Below are 21,325 nucleotides of genomic sequence, written 5' to 3' on the forward strand. Positions count from 1 at the left end.
ATGAAGTTGATGTGTAATATAATCAAAAAAGGTCTTTGTAGGGAGGCCTAAAATGTGGGGGCCCGGAGCCCGAATAACTACCCCCGGCCACCCCTATCCCACCCGTACATCTAGCCCTGGTCATACAGATGTAATGGTAAATCTCTTTCAAGAGTTCCACTAAAAATTAAACTCTTTCAAAAAAAGCATTTACACAATGAACTTGTTTTCGAAATTTATTAGACATTCCGCGGAATTCCGTTTAATTTCGTCAAAATATATTTTTTGAAGGCGAAATTTTTAGAATTTGACGAAACGAAACGAAATTCAAAATCATAAATTTCGCCTGGTTGAATTCCGTGGAATTCCGCGGAATTTCGTTTCGAGGTGCATTTGGCGAAACTTTTCGGTATACCGCATACCCTTACAAATGTTATTCAACATTATGCTGAACTAATTCGTCATAATGGTGCCTGTTAAATGAGTGATTGTTAGTTGGGAGGAGTTTCACCAAAGATTTCTCCAGTGATTCCTCTTGGAATTTTCTACTGAAGAGATCCTTCATAAGTTGTGACAAGGCTGTATTCATCAGCCAACAGAATAGAATATCTGGTAGTTCTGCTGTAAAGCTTGAGCTTGATTGATGCCGGGGACTAGTAGGCTTTTTAAGTGCGTGAGTATTGCCGATCTTCTATGTTTAGGCGACAATGGCACCTGTTATGTCAGGTTGCAGGTCAATGTGAGGAAGGCAAAGGAAGTGATGATTGTATTCGTTTGGACACGAGACATGGACCATGTCCGAGGAGGACTTGCAAGCACTCGGAGTTTTCGACCGACGTGTGCTAAGGACGATCTTCGGCGTTGTGCAGGAGAATGGTGTGTGACGGAGAAGGTTGAACCACGGGCTCGTTGCATTCTACGGCGAGCACAGTATTCAGAAGGTGGCCAAAGCCGGAAGGATACGCTGAGCAGGTCATGTTGCAAGGATGCCGGACTACAACCTTTCAATATTGGTATTCGCTACAGATCCGTTTGGCACAAGAAGACGTGGGGTATAGAGAGCACGATGTGCGTACTACCGAGTATTGTGGCGTACTTTTGTTGATTATGTCTTATCTGGAATGTAATGTTGAGCACAAAAGCTCAGCTTATTGGACGCAGTAGCTTAATTTCCTCAACACTGTTGAGTCAACAGTGGGGGAATGTTGAGCAAATACATGTATGTATGTATACATCTTCGAAATTAAAGTTTAGCAATGTAAATTTTCCAGTGAAAAAGTTATCGATTAATAAACCTTAAACGATTCGAGTCTTATTATTGCCTTTTCATTTGTAAACTCAAAAGAGTACAAACAGTTGCGTTTGTTACGTGGAAACGGCTTTCTCAGTCTTAATGTTGAAGCGATTTATTTTATTCTGTTTTTATAAGCTCCTTTTCCACACTTCCGGACCACGCTGCCAACGTTCCAAACAATCTTCCCAACCCGACAGAACTTCCAAGCTGCCGACTGACTCAAACAGCCAGCCGCCATCAGTCCATCCGTCAGTCCACTGCACGCCTCTCGGTGAAAGCCACGGTTTGTTGTGAAAGCTTGTCTGTTCGTTCTGTTCTGCTTGCCTATTGTTGTCGGTCGGTCGGTCGGTTGGGGTCTCGGAAAATCATCCCAAGCCAATCCGAAGTCAAAACACACATCAGCCGCCGTAGCCAGCCATCCAGCGTGGAAAATCCGACGCCGCGACGAGTCCGCTCAGTTTCGACTAAGCCGGCATCCAGACTGGATCGTTTGTTCGCGCTCTTCGAATTTCGTTCAGCCAGCTCAAGCAGCAGCAGCGGGGTGAATTTTCCGAGTGTTGTTCCACGTGCGCTGCTGCAGCAGCCCCCAAACAGCTCCATCAGCTTAGGAGTGTGGAGAGTGTATGTGTGCGTATTTGTGTGGGGTATATTGATGCTTTTTCTATGGCAACGCGGGATCACCGGATGTTAATGATGGCGATGATGATAATAATAATGATGGCGAAAGTGTTTGTTTAGCTCAGCAGGAATTGTTGTCGCTGGATTCCGGGAAGTAACTCCGAGTCGATGTGTGTTTTTGTTGTCTGAAAAGAAGCAGTGTGTGGAGAGAGGAAAACTCATTTTGGTGAAAGAAACCTAGATACAGAAACCATAAAGGAAAAGCGAAGAATCCATCGTGCAGTGCAACGGTATTGTGTTTTTGTGAGGATAAAATCGACGCCGCCGCAAGCCAAAGGTGAAATATATTCTCGAAAGTTGGAATTTTCCTTCCTGTTTTCACCGGGTCGTTGTTTTTCATTTGGGTTTCATTTCCTTCCGTCTACGAATAAAATATACCAAGGAAAAGGCACACAACTGGAGACAGCGACAAATCAAAATGAAAACAGTCGCCTCCTCAATTGCCCGTAGGCAGAGGTAGCTGGACCGAGTAATTATTCACTGACTAGTGGAGAATGGGGTCATTGGAAGTAATCCTTGATGATTTGCATAAAAATGGAAAGAAAATTATCTTACTTAACCCTTCAGCGCGCGCGCTGTTGTAAAAAGTACAACACTGCCAAAAAAAACTTGCGTTTCATATACAGTATACGGTGCAGTTTCGGTTGCTTGATGGCGCGCGTCCTGGAAGGTTAAGGCTCAAATAAGAATCGCATATAATCCAAATCTGAAAAAGCACTTTTCTCCAGAATGACGAAATATCGAACAAAACCAACTTTCCGATTGTCATATTTTTCATTTTCACTTCCGATTGTCATAATTGACTAAATAAATTTTCGGACATTCTTATTTTCTTCGATTTGTGGATCGTTTCGGGGAAAAGTGCTTTTTTAGTTCTGGAACGTTTGATATTCTCAATTGAGCCTTTACCCTTCAGGACTCGCGCTGTTGTAAAAAGTACAACACCACCAAAAAACCTCGCTCGTCGTAAGGTACACCGGGGCATGTTGAAACGCGAAATTTTGAAATTGATTTCAATAAAATTTGGAAATTTATCCTTCGTTAAAAGATTGTTTGAATCAACAACTTTGTGTTATGGCAATCAAATTGTTTAATCATTAAAAATCATCATGTTAACCCGCAGTTTCATATTACCCCACCCGTTTCAACTTGCCCTGGTGTACCTTATACAGCTCGAGCGTGGTGCAGTTTTAGGGTCAAAGGGGCGCTCGTCCTGAAAGGTCAATGACCTGATAGGGTAAAAGGGTATAATACGCCCCACTGGGGCAAAACGCCCCCTCCATTTTCTAGCGATTCAAGCGCTTTTCGCATGCGTGATCGATTAGAGATCTTAAATATTGAAGAATAATTGCCATCAAGCTGGTCCGTTAGTTGATTGGTACAGAAAAGCAATAAAAATATCAAAAGGTCTGAAATCGAGGCTTTTGGCGTAATATTTTACCTCTTGTAAACTGACTTCATTGTAAATGAAGCTAGTTCTGTTCGCTTGTGTTATTTTGCAACTTTAATGCAGTTGAACACTTGTTAAAAGACCCTCCTAGGAAAAGCACACGCAAAAACGGCTACGCTCAAAAATGTGTTCGGCCTGCACATTTTTAGTAAACATCCATGCCGCACATGACTGTATTTGAAACACACATTTTTTTTAATAGCTCGTACGTTCACATGAGCATGTATTTTGCAATAATTTCGACATTGAAACCTCACTGGGTTTATAAACCACCTTCAAATACCGAAAAATATTGATATTTTGCAAAAATGTGAGCGTACGAGCAATTTTAAAAAAATGTGTGTTTCCAACACAGTCTCTGTGCGGCATGGGTGTAACTCAAAAATGAGAGTTTTTATTTTAGAGAGCATGTGGTGGAATTAATCCTTGGTACAGTTTTATCACGGGGCTGGACGTTTTTCTTTTGATGGGGCGTATTACCCCGATTGTTTTGATAAGGTAAATTTTGGAATGTTTTCGAAAAAAGTTTCAAAGCTTCCATAGCCGTCCCTCCAAAGGCAAAGTTCCCATGCAACACTTCACTGACTTTAGAAACAACGATTTGCAGTAGACAATAGATGGAATAACCCAAGCAAAACACATGTTATATAAAAGTTACGACAGCGCGAGTTTTGGTTGTATACAAGTTTATTTGACATTATTTCAACACAATGTTAGAATTACGTAAAATTAACTTCTATATAACCAAAACTTGCGCTGTCGTAACTCTTATATAACATGTGTGTTGCTTGGGAAGGCGCCAATTTTAGATATATTGCCATTTCTGTTTAAGGGGGGCATATTATACCTGTTTACCCTAATTCATATTATAGAATGCTTTTAATTGAGTTATCATTTAACCCTCCTAGGATGTTGAGTTTTGCGTATTACGATAGCGTGGTGCACGTTCAACGTACCTGCCTAGGTCATATTAACCCAAGTTTTGATCCCAACATCCTACTAGGATTAAATGTGCTTAATCGTTAGAATTTTTATACATTTGTCATTAGATTCTCATAACTAATTACAGCACAGTGCAATAAAGTTTTGTTAAAAGTTATTAATATAAGATTGCCTCCATCCATTGTTACCATCTAATAAATAGCATCTAGGTGTGGGGATCAATACCTTGATATTCTATTCAGTTGTTACATGCTTTCTGCTATTTAGGGAAGGGATAAATTAATTACAATGCTACACAAAAATCCAAAATATTTATTTGGAAAAAAAATAATGCCACAGAAAAGAAAATTCCTAGAAGATTCCCATAAATCGAATTGAAACAATATGAAATACCAACAATGAACAATTCTAAAGCACAAACATACCGGCTAGCTCCCATGGAAATGAATTGAATATTGCGCCAAAAGTACATAGTATGCATTTTTTTTCCTAATTTTGTCGAAAATTCTTTTGTAAAGGAACAAATAATCGCCCAGTGATATTTTTCATTTTTTGCTAGTTTTTAATGTTTGTTTTTACTTTTTTTTTTTCTCAATAGAAACTTGTGTGTTCGCTTGACAAGCTTGGTAGTCTGGTGGCTACCGCTTCTGATTCATATGCATAATCGTCCCTCTCCTCCTACTTTACCCATATATTTCTATCACGTTTCTCTATACTCTCTGCTCTAAATATACATATACAGTTGTGTTCATAAAAATAGCAGTGAAAGCCGTTTCCCATACAAAATGGCCAACTTTGACATACTGTAACTTTGTTCTCCTATGAGCTATTGAGCTGAAAATTTGACAGCGAACTATAAATATGATCAATTTTGTTCTTACAAAATTTAAGAATTTTCGAAGCACGTGAAAAAAAGTTAAGCACTATGTGAAATTGTTCAAAATAATAGCAATGTAAATAAATTGAAATGTGGCTTTATCTTGAAGAAGCTAGAGATATTTTCGCATGCTATTTGAACAGTTTCCTCCTTGATTACAAGTTAATGCATAAGGTTAAAAAATATGAAAATGTTGGCTGAATAAGAATAATCATAACAAACACTGCTATTATTTTGATCAATTTTACATAGTGTTCAAGGACAAACGTCTTGAGATCCCGCTTGAACAGTGCATCAGAACTTCAGATGCACAAATTTCAAGAAGCAAGCTTCAAACAACAGTGAATTTTATTAATCTGTTCTTGCTCACTTGTAATAAGCTTAAAATAAGAAGATAAAGTGCGCTGGTTTTGTTTACGAAGAGATTTGTGCGTTCGAAATCGTGAGTAGGTGCCAAAGTCGGCCATTGTGGCGGCCATTTTGGGATTCTAACAAGTCTGTTCTTAACTTTTTTCCACGTGCTTCAAAAAATGTCACATTTTGCTAAAACAATATTCACCATATTTGTAGTTCGCTGTCAAATTTTTAGCTCAATCGCTCAAAACAGAACAAAGTTACAGTATATCAAAGTTGGCCATTTTGTATGGAAAACGGCTTTCACTGCTATTTTTATGAACACAGCTGTACATATGTTCAAAACATCACTAGAACCAGGGACGGAAAAACCATTTCACTTCCTTCCAACTTTCCAGCACCGTGTAAATCTAATAACGGCTACAAGTTCCGCAACCAAGCGAACTGTGCCGTTTCCTAGTAATCTTCACGCAATCCGTCACTTCACATTTGGCATTCATGACCCAATGCGTGAACCCCTGTGACAAAAATAAATTATCCCCAACAACACTCCGACATCCTTGCAATCCTTGCAATCATCACTTCAGCAAGAATTCCTCCAAATATTTCACCAAGAATTGTTCCACAACCACCTCCAGAAGTTGCTCCAGGGATTCTTTCAGGATTAAACTTTCCTTTATATACCTACAGAAATTTAGAAATATGAAGTAAAGGTATTACCTCCATATGTTTAAAGATTTTCTCAGACATTCTCTTTACGAAATTCCCACATGTTTTTTTCTTTCAAATAATTTCTTCGGGAAGCGTTAAAGTTTTATTCACACCTTTCTTCAGGGATGCTTTCAGATTTTTTTCCAGCATTCCAGTACAAATTACTCACAATAATCTATCTCTTGACATTTTGTGAAGAATGTTTCAATAAATTCTTGGAATACCTTCAGAAGGTTCTCCTGTTCCTTTAACCCTAGAACGATGTTAGGGTCTATAATGGCCCAGAGGGGCACGCTGAACGTGCACTACGCCATCGCGATGCGAAAAATCTAACATCCTAAGAGGGTTAAGTTTATTAAAAAAAAATCATTTCCAGTAGAAATTCCTCCAGATATCCATATCTTAGAAATTCTTCAGAGTTTCTTAAGAAATTTTCATAGGAATTCCTCCAGACGTATCTTGAAAAAAGCTCGTTCAGGTAATTCTTCCAAACATACCTCCAAGAATTAGGTTACTTCAGAAATTGATTCATTTTTATCCAAATATCCCTCCAGAAAAAACTGAAGAATTTCTCCTATAAATCCCCCGAGGTATTGCCAGAAGTTCTTCATGGGATTCCTCCAGAAAATCCTTCTGGGATTTCTGGAAATTCTTTCGTATAAACTTTCAAAAATTCTTTCCGGATTGTTTTGTGTAATTCAAAGAACTTTGCTGGAGGAATCTCTAACGGAACCGCAGAAGCGCTTTCTAGCAAAAAAAAATCCTTTTAGAATTTTTATCAAGAGTCTGGCGCGATCTGATGCTACGCGTTTCAAACGCAGCTGGTTGAGAATCCAAGATAAGCGCGACAATAAATATTATCAGAAATAAAAGAGCAATCCCTGTTTTTTTTTGTTTTTAGTTTTTATTTCTGTGTATTTTAACTTATGCTTATTCTACACTTAAAAGAGCGATCTGTGGACGTTTTTTATAAGGAATACCTATATTATACTCAAATAAGCTTCCGTAAAGTTTCGAAAAAACTCTTGAGAAATTGCCAAATTTCCCGTAGAAATTCCAAGCAAATATTTCTAAATAAATTTCTTAAAGAATCTGTGCAGAAACTCTTAGGGTTATTGCGATTGAGAACTCTGGAGAAAACAACTGTTGTGAAAATATTTAAGAAAGCACTGTTAAATTTTTTTGAAGAATTCCCGGAAGATTTTTTCCAGAAAACGTTGAAGGAATGTCTGAAAGAAACATTGATTGCAAGACTTAATTGCTTGAGTAATTTCTGAAGGATTCCATGCAGTACTTTAAAAGGAGTCCATGGAAGAGCATCTGAAGGAGACTGGAGAAGATTTTCGAAGAAAATTCTTTCTGAAAAAATTCTGAACAAGTTTCTAGAAGTATATATATAAATATTGACTTTTCGAAGGGTTTGCTGGAAGAATTTTTGTAGAAACCCGCACCTGAAGGATTTTCTGAAGGAGTCTTCAGATGTATTTTAAAAAAATCTTCGAAGGAATTGTTGAGGAAAGTCACGGAAGGGTTTCTAGAGGAATTCTTGGAAAATATTCTGGGAAATGAAGTTCTGAACGAAACTCTAGAGGAAATTCGGAAGCAATCCATGAAAGAAGCTATAAACAATCACTGGATAATGGATAGCTTTCGAAGAGAAGCTTTTGAACATTTTCCAAAAGGAATTCCTGAAAGATTTTTAAAAGGAATCCATTGAGCGATTTTGGAAGGAATCTAACATACAGGGGATAGACAAAATGATCGGGACAGGCAAAATTTTCCCTTAAAAAATTTCAACTAGCTATAACTTTTCGAAAAGTGCATCACATATTCTCAAATTTTTACTGTAAGTTGATCAACTACCCAACTAACATTTTTGCTGTATAAGAGCTTATGCGAGCTTTCTTCCAAGAGCGTTTGCTCCATAAGCTGTTAAGCAGCTACTTTTGTTAGAAGGGTAGTTGTGTATCAGTGGACAAAATTTGGAAAAGGTCGGATTATATTGCACGAAGAAAGAAAGTTTCTAGAAAAACATAAAATTATTAGATAGCCATTTTGAGCTGTTATATCTCCGGATTCAATGAACCAAATGCAATGAAATTTTGACTATTTATGACTTATATAATGAACTTTAAAAAACTTTTGGCATAACTTAAAATTCTTAATACGGAAGAAAATTATCACGATTAGTTTATTTTTCTAATAAAACACCAAATTTTCTAAAACTTCAACATCTTTTCAAAATTCAAGATGTAAATTATAGTTCATTTAATTTCCCTCTAATTGTCATGAATATAAATATGTTTTGAAGAAAAGTGACAACATATCCTTCAATTAATAGAAAAAGTATTGGGATGCATATTAAAAATAGACCAATTTACTAAAAAAAAAACATAAAATAAATAAAATCGCTATAATTTTTTCTCTTGTTAATAATTTAAAGCTGTGTCAAACGTTTTTCAGAGCTCATTATATAAGTCATAAATAGTCAAAATTTCAGTGCATTCGGTTCATGGAATCTGGAGATATAACAGCTCAAAGTTGGCTATCGGATAATTATACCTTTTTCTAGAATCTTTTTAACTTCGTGTAGAAGAGCCCGATCTTTTCCAAATTTTGTTCACTGTTACATTACTAGTTGATCAACCTTCAGTGAAAATTTGAGAATATTTGATGCACTTTTGAAAAAGTTACAGTTAGTTGAACATTTTTTGAAAAGTGAAAATTTTGCCTGTCCCGATCATTTTGTCTATCCCCTGTAGGTTGATAAATTTCTGGAGTAATAATTGTATTGTATTTCTTCATCTGACCTCTGGAGTCTTAATGAAGTGTGGTTGGGAAAAGCCTTTTTAGGCATAAAAACCCACATCTTAACATATTACACATTAATAATACAAAATAAAAACTAAGAACTAATACTCACATTTTAAAAATAACAAATCTAAGTTTTACAAAATACGTTAACGGAAATCAAAATCATCAAAAACATTATTAAAATTCACTACCATATACCTAAGAGGATCATGTTGTCCATATCGGCTATTGCGAGAATCCAAATGGAGAAAGTTGCGTCGTCGTAGTGGCCGTTCAGGAACGTAAATACGAATTTCAGAGAGTAAAGCTGGAGCATCAATCTCGCCATTCAATAGCTTCCCAATAAAGCTGGATTGCATAGACGATCTCCTTTTCTCCAAAGTATCCAACCCCAATAGCATGCACCGATGCTCATACGGAGGAAGATGCACAGCGTCCCGCCAGGGTAGGCCTCGAAGAGCTAATCTCACGAATTTCCGTTGTACAGCTTCAAAACGATCTATCCAATTCCGGTTATACGGGCACCAAACAACTGCTGCCGTTTCCAAGAGCGAACTAAAGCGCTGTACAGAGACTTTAGACACAAAGGATCTCGAAATCCATCAGCAATTTTAAAAATGAAGCCCAGCTGTTTGTTTGCTCTAGTAAGTACATCATCATAGTGCGGCCTGAACGTCATCTCTGTATCCAGTATCACTCCAAGATTCTTAATCTCGCTCTTCCGCTCCAACTTTTCACCTTGCAAAGAGTATTCAAAGAGGATAGGATTCCGTTTTCGGCAAAAAGAAATTGCATTGCATTTTCCCACGCAGAGTTCCAATCCATTTCGCCTGCTCCAGCATTCAAAAGAGTTTAACGTTGCCTGAAGTGCCAAGCAATCTTCAATACTGGTGACCACGATGAAAAACTTCACGTCATCGGCATAGAACACTCTTTCACCGCGGGGTAGTACAAACGCTACGTCGTTGATAAACAACGAAAATAAAAGTGGTCCAAGATTGCTTCCCTGTGGCACTCCAGAGGGAATAGGAATTGAATCCGATTGGGTCGAACCAATGCGCACTTTCATAGATCGACCAGATAAATACGAGTCGAACCATCTAACGAAGCCTGCGGATACTCCCAATTTAGCAAGCTTATTGAGGAGAATCCTATGATTCACACGATCGAACGCTGATTTGAAATCCGTGTTTATCACGTCCACTTGCTTTCCAGCATCCAACGACCGAATGCATAGTGACGTAAACTCGACGAGATTGGTAGACACTGATCGCTTAGGGAAAAATCCATGTTGAGCCGTGGATATGTAGTTCTTGCAGCATTCAAACAGTACGTTTTTCACAATAATCTCAAATATCTCTAGGCTATTTCGGAAAAATCTCTAAGGGAAACGAGTCCTTCGAAGAATGCCTGAAGAAGCTCTTAGATACATCTAAAGCAATCGCTGGCGGGATTCCTTGAAAATAACATGGCTCTGAAGGAATCGCTGGAAAAATTTTCAAAAAGTGACACGAAAAATAAAAATTTTCATGAACAAAATTTAAAAAACACAAATTTAACAATAATTATAAAATATCAACATGCTTTCGTTTTAAAAAATCGGTATGCCAAATAGGCTTCCAGGTAAATATCAAAGTGTAGGGATGTTCAAAAATAAAAATAAGAAAAATCAAAAACCAAAATTCACAAAATCGGAAATTAAAAAGAATCATCTTCCAAAACATGTTTCAATCGATTTTAGATGACGTCATCAACGTCGTCAACGAAAAATGATTTTTAGATCAAAATTAAAAATTTAGGTATTGGAGGGTTAATTTGCACCCATTTGCATCCAAGATATTAATTAGGCTTAAAAATAGCCATAACTAACTCTATTTACATTTTTGAACCCTACTAATTTCTACATAGTTGTATGTTTTGACATTTTACATAACTTTGTAGAACATTACAACTTTATAAAACTGCTCGTTTTCGAAATAAAATATATGGATAAAACGAGGGCCCATTCATAGAATACGTTTGTATCTTTAAACTAAGGATAGATAGAGTGTCTTCGGCAAATATATTTGTATTGAGCATATCTTCTACTTTGCCAATGACACTATGTTGAAAAAACGTTAAATGAAAAAGGTGGATTCTGCAGCGCCGCCTGTGGAAAAGTTGTGAACTAAAGTCAAACGCCATCAGACGCCCCCTATTTTTATAAATGTTGCTCCGAATACTCAATGTCGATAAAATCACGTTTAAAGCCGCTCCTGAAAAAAGTTCATGTTTTGTGGAGCGCTTCTTTACGATGGAAACTTTGTATTTTTGCAAACTGGATTGAATATTGAGTATGAGCCCAAGCTTTGCTCAATTACATGACATATATCAGACACTATAACTCGTAAATTCGACCGTAAACCCTCACATATGTTTACATATTCGGATTCCTTGTAAAATATCCAATAAGTATGATCTGTTGAACAGTTAGTTTTGATTGGGAAAGTATGATAAAAATGGAAATAACCCGAGCAGAAGGGCATACCTTACAAATACCATGCAAAGAGCAACATGTGGTTTAATACCTTAAATTGATATTGCTGCGTTATTCTACGAAATGTTATGAGAACATCAAAATAACAGTAGGAGGTATTTGAGCAGAGTTTGGTATTGATGTAGTATTTGTTGGTTTAGCAGTGAAAATAACCGAAGAACAAGATTTGCTATTAAATTATGAAATCATCAAACAAATTCCAAGTAACAATTTTAATTTTATCAAAGTTTTTAAGCGATTCAAAAACCCTAAACATAAAACCATTGATGCCGACTTGAAAATGCTCTCGAGTTCTTGTATGCCTCAATAAGCCCACGTTCTGGCTAGTTGGCCCAGTCTTATTAGGGTCTACAGGACTTCGTATGCAAGCCGGCTTAGGATTTCGGGTTGTATCGTAGTTTTATCAATCTTCTAAATAAAACCATCTTCTGACTTGTCAAATAATTGTTTTGATTATTTTTCACTCTCAATGTTCGATCGTCAGAATTAATTATGCTTGGTTCTTTATCCAGCCATCAATTGGAAAGATGCAGATATGGAATTCAGATTTGTTTTCCTATTTAATACGTGTCAGGAGACATGCCACTGAAAATTTGTGGTGAATGTGACTGTGATATTGACAAAAACAAAGTGCGCCACACAAACTATGCATAATTTGGAAGTTAAATGCATTTAATTTACTCGGCGGAATTGGGTGCAAAAAAGGTTTTTTCAACACAGCGGAGTTGAAAAGACATTATGTAATTTTTCTGACAGAATAAAATGACGAAAACGTGTTGTATGGTTAAATTGGATCTTAAGCTGTACGTGAAATCATAAAATTGAGTAATAATTTTTCTGTATTCACATGAATTATCCCGGCTAGGCGACATATTTTTCTGATAAAACTCTGTGTTCCTGATGATTCCTCCAATAGGGCTAACCCTCCTAAGGTAGTCATAACTGAGCTCATGATAGAACTAGCGGTTTTATCACATCATGTTTTTGGTTTATGTTACGGCCACGAAATCTTTTGTTGGTTTTATGCATTGCCTCACAGTTTTGTGTATTTGTTTACAAAAAAAATCTCTCCGACAACAACCGCAAATGTAAGTTTTATTGAAATGGTATATAATAAGTGATAAAACCAATTCATGTCTACTTGCAAGTCTTTAACTGAAGATGATTATAGCAGAAGTTATATGATAGTTTTATGGAACGCCATAGGTTCAAACTAAAAAACTACCACATAAAACTAATTTAGAACAACTAGCTTTTTGACATGCTCGTATAAAATCAGGATAAAACATGAATAAACCTTCAAGGCATGCTGATTATTACTTGGGAATGAAACATTTAATAACAAGAAATGTTATCAGTTTGTTATTCAATAACTTTGGAATAACAAATACAGCTCTTGAAATTTTAGGTATGCATTCATTATTGAAATAACAAGACTTGTTATTTTCTAGGTGTTATTTATACAAAACTTTGGTATTCATTTTTGTTATTTTGCCTCTTATGTCCACTTAATAGAGGGCATATGAAGGTATGGTAGTATTTAAGATAAATACCTTGAAATGTTATTCATTTGTTATTTTCTTCTGCTCGGGAAGTAGCGTGAAGTTGCAACGATTTGACGCATTTTCTGTCAGATTTTTCACTATAACACTGTAGAATGTGTCATCGTAATGTTCAATTGAAATAGTGTTACATTACATGTTACATTAGAATTCGACTTACATGTTATTGAAAGTTCATATTTTTTCCTGTGTATGGGCTCTTATTTCCTTAAATCTGTAGTGTTTAATTAAGCAATTATTCGCCACTGATTAAGGTAATATTAACTCTTCACCAAAAAGGTCCCTTACCTTCAATACATACTGTCTTTAATAAGTAAATACGAAGGATCGCTAACACACAGAAAAACCCCGGTCTCCATTAGCACCAGCCGCTAACTGGAGTAACGAAAGAGGAAAACGCAACCTCCACCTCCACTCCCCTGCATCCTCACCCCTAATGAAAACCCAATCACCGGTACGACGGTGTCGCGTCAGTGGTTTCTGCTAGCGCTAGGTGCTGCCCTTCCCATTCAGCAGTAGCGAGTGGCGGCGGTGCGGTGTGCTGGGGTTGGGTTTTATAATTAGCTTAAATTTATTTCTATTTATCATTCATTTTGTGTTGTCTTTTACTTTCCGCACTTGTGCATCACTCAACCTTAACTGGCTGGTCGACTTGTTTGGATGGTCCATTCCGTTTCGGTATCGTTTTTCCCGTGGAGGCCAGGCGGGTGCTGTATGGCGTGGCGGTGACTGCAAAAAGGCATATGAAATATTGTTGTTTTAGCGCGAAAGTCGTAGCGGAAAAAATCCGGCGTCAGTGTAAAACTGTGTGGGGGAAATTTGTTTGGGATTTTGAAGTGTACTGTCTGGGAAAATAGCAATTTTGAACTGCAGGATGACAAATCCGTTGTTTGGCTTTTGCAATCAGGTCAACTTTGAAATACGTAGGTATTATCTATTTTTAATTTTAAACTGTTTCTTTCCAACTCGCACAAAGAATGCTTTTGAACTTAATGTTCCAAAAGCATTTCAACAGTTATTATCTAGGGGCCTTTTTTTTACCAATTGGTCACTATGCACCAGACTAGACTCTGAAGATGTTAGCCAAGTACCTGGTCCGGATTAAGGATTGTGGGCCTGTGGGGCCCAGGGCCCGAGCGGTTGTGAAGGCCCCTCGGAGGTACAAATGTGATGAGCAATACCGGTTTTCATTTTTTTTGAGTAGTTCTTGAACCAAAAATGGTTTTTGTAGGTCCCCCTTACATGTTGAGGCCCGGGGCCCTGGGCCCCCTGGCTCCCTCTTAGATCCGGCCTTGCCAAGTACATATGACAATGCTTAACAGCAATGCGTTTGCTGCCTCGTTTACATGGGCCTTGTTTCATTCGTAGTTGATGGCTTTGTCAATTTAGCCGGCATGTCCGGTCGTGATTGCAATGTTACCCGAGTAAAAAAGGATTCCACAAGTACATATTGTGTTATGGAAATCAATAGTTCGTTTAGCAGACATTTGAATTCAAATTTGATAAGTAAACAATATCATAACTTAACTCCTACAATATGACCAACATATCACATGACGCTCTAATAAGATTTAACTGAAAACATGAGATCTTAGGTCTCTAGCCAGCCTAGTGGTTAACGCTTTGGATCGCCAATCCGGAGACGGCGGGCTCGATTGCCGTTCCGGTCGCAAAAATTGTCTCGACTCCTTGGGCATAGTGTATCATTGTGCTTGCCTCACAATATACAAATTCATGTAATAATGGCAGGCAATGAAAACCCTTTAATTAATAACTGTGAAAGTGCTCTAAGAATACTAAGTTGAAGAGAGGCAGGCCAAATTCCAATGCTGAGCGTCGAGCCATTAAGAAGAAGAAGATGTGATCTGCAAATATCAAATTTAGTATTTTTTTCAGATAAGTCATTAAATACTTTTAAAAATTATTATAGACATTTTTATATCTTTGTCACTACTTCGTTTCAACCCATCTAGAAATCTCTTCTGCTCAACGAGCCTCGCTCCAATCCTTTGCAGAAACTTTTCCAGTACACTGCGACAATATGCAAAGTGCCAGTAGTTTCCTTCCTTCCTGCTCGTTGAACCTCAATCAGGAAAAATTGCATCAACCGATGCAAACGCAAACTCGGTCGCATGGTCTGTAGTTAAAGTGCTGTACTACCGGAGCAACTTTGAAATCAGCCAACGTCTAGAACAGTCACAGCAGCGTAGAGGTCTCCTTGCTGCTACGTCTTGTGGAATTGGCGTGGGCAGGTAAGAGGCGCCACTCCTGCTTCGCAATAGCTTGTGGGAGATCGGTGCAAATGACATCATTGTAGCAAACAATTTTCCTCAATTAATATTTATTGCATAAAAATAAAAAAGTAAATAAAACATGTGATCATTGGTATTATTACAAATGATAAATTCTAACGCAACACGCTAATATCGAGCTTCTACCTGAAAATGTTTTTAATCTTATTTGTTTTGCAATATTCTTCACCTCACTTTTGAAAACGGCGCATGACAAATTCAAAAGCTGTTTAGCTTAAAAATTTTCGAAGCACGATTTTGATATCAGAATATAATTATTAGCCTGGTACACGGTTTATATGGGAAAATACAAAAAATGGAAAAACTCAAGTTCCTGTATACTTTTTGAGTTCCACTTTGGTCCCATATCAACTGTGCAAAATTTCAGATCGATCGGAAAAAACTATATTTTAGCGCCCGCCATTCTTAGTTTTTCATACGATTTACTATGGGGAAATTTTACTCCTGCAAAGAAAAATCGCTAGGAGTCACCCCTAGATCCCTAAAAATAAGTCGACAAATTATTTCTATAGAAAACTTCACTAGGAATCAGACCTCTGAAGACATAAAATCGATGCGACGTTCCTAGAAAAAGTTATTATTTTTTTTTTTTTTTTTTTTTTTTTTATCTGTATTAACGAGATTTTTAGCCTTAGGCTAGTTCATCTCGGGACCCACGCTTTACTTCCCTTCCGAAGGAAGAACCCACATTTTGTGAGTTTTGTCGGGAGTGGGATTCGATCCCAGGTCCTCGGCGTGATAGTCATGCGTTCTAACCATCACACCAGGTCCGCTCCACAGAAAAAGTTATTAGGCCTCACCCGATCGATAAAATCACGAGATTTTATTATTTATTGTTATTCCTTACATGTTAAACAGCGTTTGCATGCCATTCGGTTTTTAGTCAATAACTGTTTCCACATGCTTCAGATCGCTTTGCGGTCTTCGGAGGGTTGGTTCCTCGTAAAATTTCCAACAGAAATCATTCATTGATTAATTTTTAGGGGTTGAGGGGCAACCTGTGGCGATTTTTCTTTGAAAAAGTGATTTTCCCCATACTAAATCGTATGAAAACTTATAATGGCTGGCGCTAAAATATAGTTTCTCAGATCGATCTGAAATTTCGCACAGTTGATATGGGACCAAAATGGAACTCAAAAAGTATACAGGAGTAAAATGTTTTTTTGTGTCCAACGCTAATAATTATGCATAAAAAATGTTGGTCGTTGATAGAAGTTCATGACTTTCGTTTTATTTTTTGGAAACTAGTGTAAGTATTCTAATATTTATTGTATTGAAAACGTCTCCTCAACATAAAAATGATTTTTTTATTTCTGCAACTTCCCTCTAGATATTTCTTCATGTATTCTTTAGGAAAATCCTTCAAAGATTCCTTCGGACATTTTTCCCAAAGTTTTTCAGAAAATTTTCCAAAAATTTCTGTGGAAATTTTCTAAGTACCTCTTCCAAGAATTCCCTCACGGTTTCTTTCAAAGAATCTTCCAAGGATTCATCCAGAAATTTGATTGAAAGATTGCCTTAGAATTTCCCTCAGATTCTTCTAGGAATTTACAAAGAATGTTTTCAACAAATCTAGCATGGATCGACTGAGAAATTCGTTGCTATATTTCTGCACAAATTCCTCCAGGAATTCCTTCGAAAATTTATCTAGATATTTGTTCGGATATTTCGCCAGCGATTTTCTTCAGAGATTCTATAAGAAATTCCCCCGGAAGTTTATCAGAAAATCTTCCCAAAATTTCTTTAGGAATCCCTCTATGGATTTCTTCGGAAATTTCCCCCGTAATTCCTCTAGAAATCTCAGAAACTTGTTGGAATATTTCTTCAGGAATTAATTTAAAAATTCCTTCTGAAATTGATTTAAAAATTTCTATAGAAACTCCTTCAGAAATTACACTAATAATTCTACGATAAAGCATTTTCGAAATTCTTATATTGATATTTTGAGAAATACCACCATGATTTTTGTTGGAAATTTCGTCAAGAATTCCTGGAAATTTTGACCGAGAATTCAATAAATTTTTTCTACACATTTCCTCGAAAAATTCTCCAGGTATTTCTTAAAAAAAAACTTCATAGGAGTCTCCAGAAATTCTAAAATATTAACATCTTGCGTTGCTGTCAACCAATTTTCATATTTTTTTTTAGCATAAATAGAAGTTTAATATATTGTGTTTGGATGATCTGAACATAATTTTTGCTTTGATGATTTTGTGGCTATATCGGTCTCTTTCTACTCATAGTATAAGGGAGTAGAAATCAAAGTGGATAATGAAATGATAGATATGATAGAATTCGCTAGGTAGCGAACAAGTGTGAAAATTTATAGAAGGTGAAATTAGGCAAGTAGGCCATGTATTGAACGAATACATCGAATGCGTGAAACTTCTGCCGTGCGACCTGTGCTTTTAAACAGATCGGCTTGGTTGGTAGTTCATACCACCTTACCAAGACTGGCAAAAATTTCATGTATTCGTTCAATACATGGCCTACTTGCCTAATTTCACCTTCTATAAATTTTCACACTTGTTCGCTACCTAGCGAATTCTATCATATCTATCATTTCATTATCCACTTTGATCTCTACTCCCTTATACTATGAGTAGAAAGAGACCGATATAGCCACAAAATCATCAAGTTAATAATAGAATACGGTCGATAAACAAGAATATCATAATTTTTGCATCAAATTAGTGGTATTCGAGATATTGGTGATTATATTGGCAAATCTCCTAAAATTTGACCAAAGATTCCAAAAAATAATAATGATTTGTATTTTTTTCCAGTAAGAAAAAATCAATTAAAAACTCATGGAAAGTCCAAAAAATCTTCGCTCTACTGTATTTTTTTTTCTTCACGTTTTCGAACTCAGAGCAGTTCAAGAATACTGCGAACTAGTGTAACTGATCATCACCGACGTTTCGGTCCGACTATTGGGTCTCTTCAGGGCTCGATACGTAAATCAACAAGTCTAACAATTTGGTTTGATTTTGAAACTGCCTGGTTGGGTCACGCCGTCTGGAACACTTTTGGGCCATTCGTTCCGGTTGAATTTTGAAAATTCCTAGCTGGTGCACAGGTACTACCTGCCTGTGGAGACTATCGCCGAAAATTTCAAGTGAAATCTACATACAGAGACTCCATCTGAAATTACTTCAGGTATTTATGTGTATTTTCCTAGAAATATTTATTTTGATTTTCTGCAGTGATTCTGTGATTGCTTAAGCTTTTTCTAAGAGATTTTCTATGAATATTTCTTGGCATTACTTCAGAAACTTATGGAGTTTTCTGGGAAACACTTCAGAAAATGCGCCATGATTCCACCAGGAATTCTTTTAACGATATCTCAAGAGATTCTTTTAGAAATTCCTCCTGGAAATTCATACAGAAATTTCCCTTGTATTCCTTTACATTTTCCTCTAGGAATTCTTTGAAGAATTAATCTAGATACTTCTGCAGAGATTGCTTCAAGGAATCATAAGGAAATGTTTGCATCTTATTCGTTGAATTCCACTTTTTTCTTATGATACGAGCGTACTACCTTACAGCTGATTAATTGATTGATTGATTTATCTTTGTTAAAGAGACTTTCAGCCCTTGGCTGGTTCGTCTCTATTACAGCTGATTAAGCTAATTTTTCGGGTGCACTTGGAATCAATGCTGCCATGGTAAAATTAGAGCTAATTACTCAAGGCTTCCAAATCACAGCACCCTCTATACTGTTAAGCCAACCATCCACCCCCCTGAAAACGAATTTAAATATGAAAAAAAATTAAAAATTATTCCGAGAACAGAGATTTGGAAATTCTTTTAAGTTTCTTTCAAAAAAATCGTCTTGAGGTCTTTTCAGAAATTCAGATTTTTTTCAGCAACTCTTTCGAGCAGGATTGTTGGAATTTGTTCGATAGTATTCCATATATTCAGGGATTCTCGCAGACGTTTAATAGGAATTACTCTAGAGATTGCTTAGGGCTTATTCAAACCTTCTTTCAGGGATTACTTTATAGTTATTTTTTTCAGATTTTTTTTTCTGAGGGATTTCCTTCGTCAATTTCATCTTCATGAAATTTTCTTCACAAATAGGAAAACAAATGTTTGCCTATGAGTCCTTCTGAAAATCCTTCTGGGATTCCTCATAAATTTATTGAGGAATTCATTCAAGAATTCTCCGTTCCGTCCGAGATTTCATTATTATTATGTATTATTACTTTATTATAGAGATTTTCAGCCCTAGGCTGGTTCATCTCTTCAAAAATATGACGGGAGTTGAGAAGGAAAAGAGGAGCGACCTGGCAGAGTCTCCGAGATTTCAACATTTTTAAGAGATTTCTTTAGAAATTCCTCTACGGATTTCATCTCGAAATCCCTTCAGACATTTTTAAAACATGTTATTTTTTCTTTCAACCACTTTCAGAGTTTCTTTAAGAGTTTCTAATATTCCTTAAAATCATTTTCTGAGTTTTTTTAGAAAGAACTTTGAAAAAAAACTTCTGGGGAGCATCCACTTAGTACGTCACGCTAAAAATGGGAATTTTCAACCCCCCTCCCCCTTCGTACGGGTTTTCCTATACTTAATGCATTGCTTGTCACACTTTTCAACCCCCCTCCCCCCTCTAAGCGTGACGTACTTTATGGATGCCCCCCCTGGGGAATAATCAAATCAATTCCTAAAGGCATCTTTAACGGCAGCTCAGGAGATATATCTGACGAATTCGCAGGAGCAATTTTTAGAAAAAAACATGTCGAAATTTCGGCAGAAACCTCTAAAAGAAATTCCTCATGGAGTTCCTAAAGGAATTCGTATAAAATTCTTTGAAGGAGTCTTTCAATGCGAATTCCAAAAAAAAACTTAATGAATGAACTTTTGAAGAAATCCATCACTAAAATGCCTGAAGAAATCGTTTGAATTCCGAAGAAGTCTCAGATATTTTTAAAATAATCCCTGTTTATTGAGTAAGTTTAAGGAAAATTGCTTCTGTAATATTTAAAAAAAAAACTACAGACGGATTATTCTGAAAATTTTCCTGGAGCAATCTATGGACGTGTTTCTGAAGGATTTCTTGAGAGAATACTCAGAGAAACGACTAGATAAACTTCTGTATTGACCACTAGAAAAATCGCTTGAGGTCCCCGTAAAGTCCGTCTGGACTGGATTAACAAAAACTTGATATTTTGTTTTGTTTTCGGCTATGATTTAGAATAATCAACGATTCTCTGTGACTGATCGTCGAAAAAAAAAAACACCAAGCTCTTTAGATATTTCAAAAGGCACAGAAAATCCAAGGAAATATGTTTGAATAAACTTTTTTAAGAATCCGTGGACAAATTCCTGATCAAATATCGGGTGGACTTCCTGAAGAAATACCTGTACGAATTGTTGAAGAATTTTCCAAAGAATTCAGTGGAAGAATTTATGAAACAATCTTTGAAAAAAAAAACAATTAAATAACCCATGTAGAAATTAAAGAAAGATTTCCAAGAGATGAACCAGCCAAAGGTTGAAAGTCTCTATAATAAAGACAAATCAATCAATCCGAATGATTTTCCTAATGAATCCCTAGACAAGTTACTGAAGTAATCCTTGGCGGAGTTTCAGAAGGAACCCATGGAAACCAGCATAAAATAATGCATAGATAACTTTCTTGAGATATTCTTAATGGAATTTATGAAGAAATCCTATTGAATCCTTGGGGCAATTTTGAAAGCAATCAATAGAAGATTTTTAATGGAATTCTTGTAAAGATTTCTGGAAGAATCTCATAAAAAATCAGATGTAATCTTTATGAACTTTGATAGAATTTCTGAAGATGGTTTAT

At 36.6% G+C, this 21,325-nt stretch overlaps 1 long non-coding RNA gene across 1 annotated transcript in view; it reads left to right on the forward strand.

The window, feature by feature from the left end:
• The first annotated feature begins 1,349 nt into the window (after positions 1-1,349).
• Positions 1,350-21,325, forward strand: part of LOC109398604 (uncharacterized) — a 41,160-nt gene continuing 21,184 nt past the window's right edge. Inside the window, exon 1 of the long non-coding RNA XR_003893853.2 lies at positions 1,350-2,228. This is a non-coding gene — a long non-coding RNA (uncharacterized LOC109398604). The remainder of the gene's footprint in view (positions 2,229-21,325) is intronic.

Source organism: Aedes albopictus, chromosome 2 (assembly GCF_035046485.1).
Source record: "Aedes albopictus strain Foshan chromosome 2, AalbF5, whole genome shotgun sequence".
NCBI lineage: Eukaryota > Metazoa > Arthropoda > Insecta > Diptera > Culicidae > Aedes > Aedes albopictus.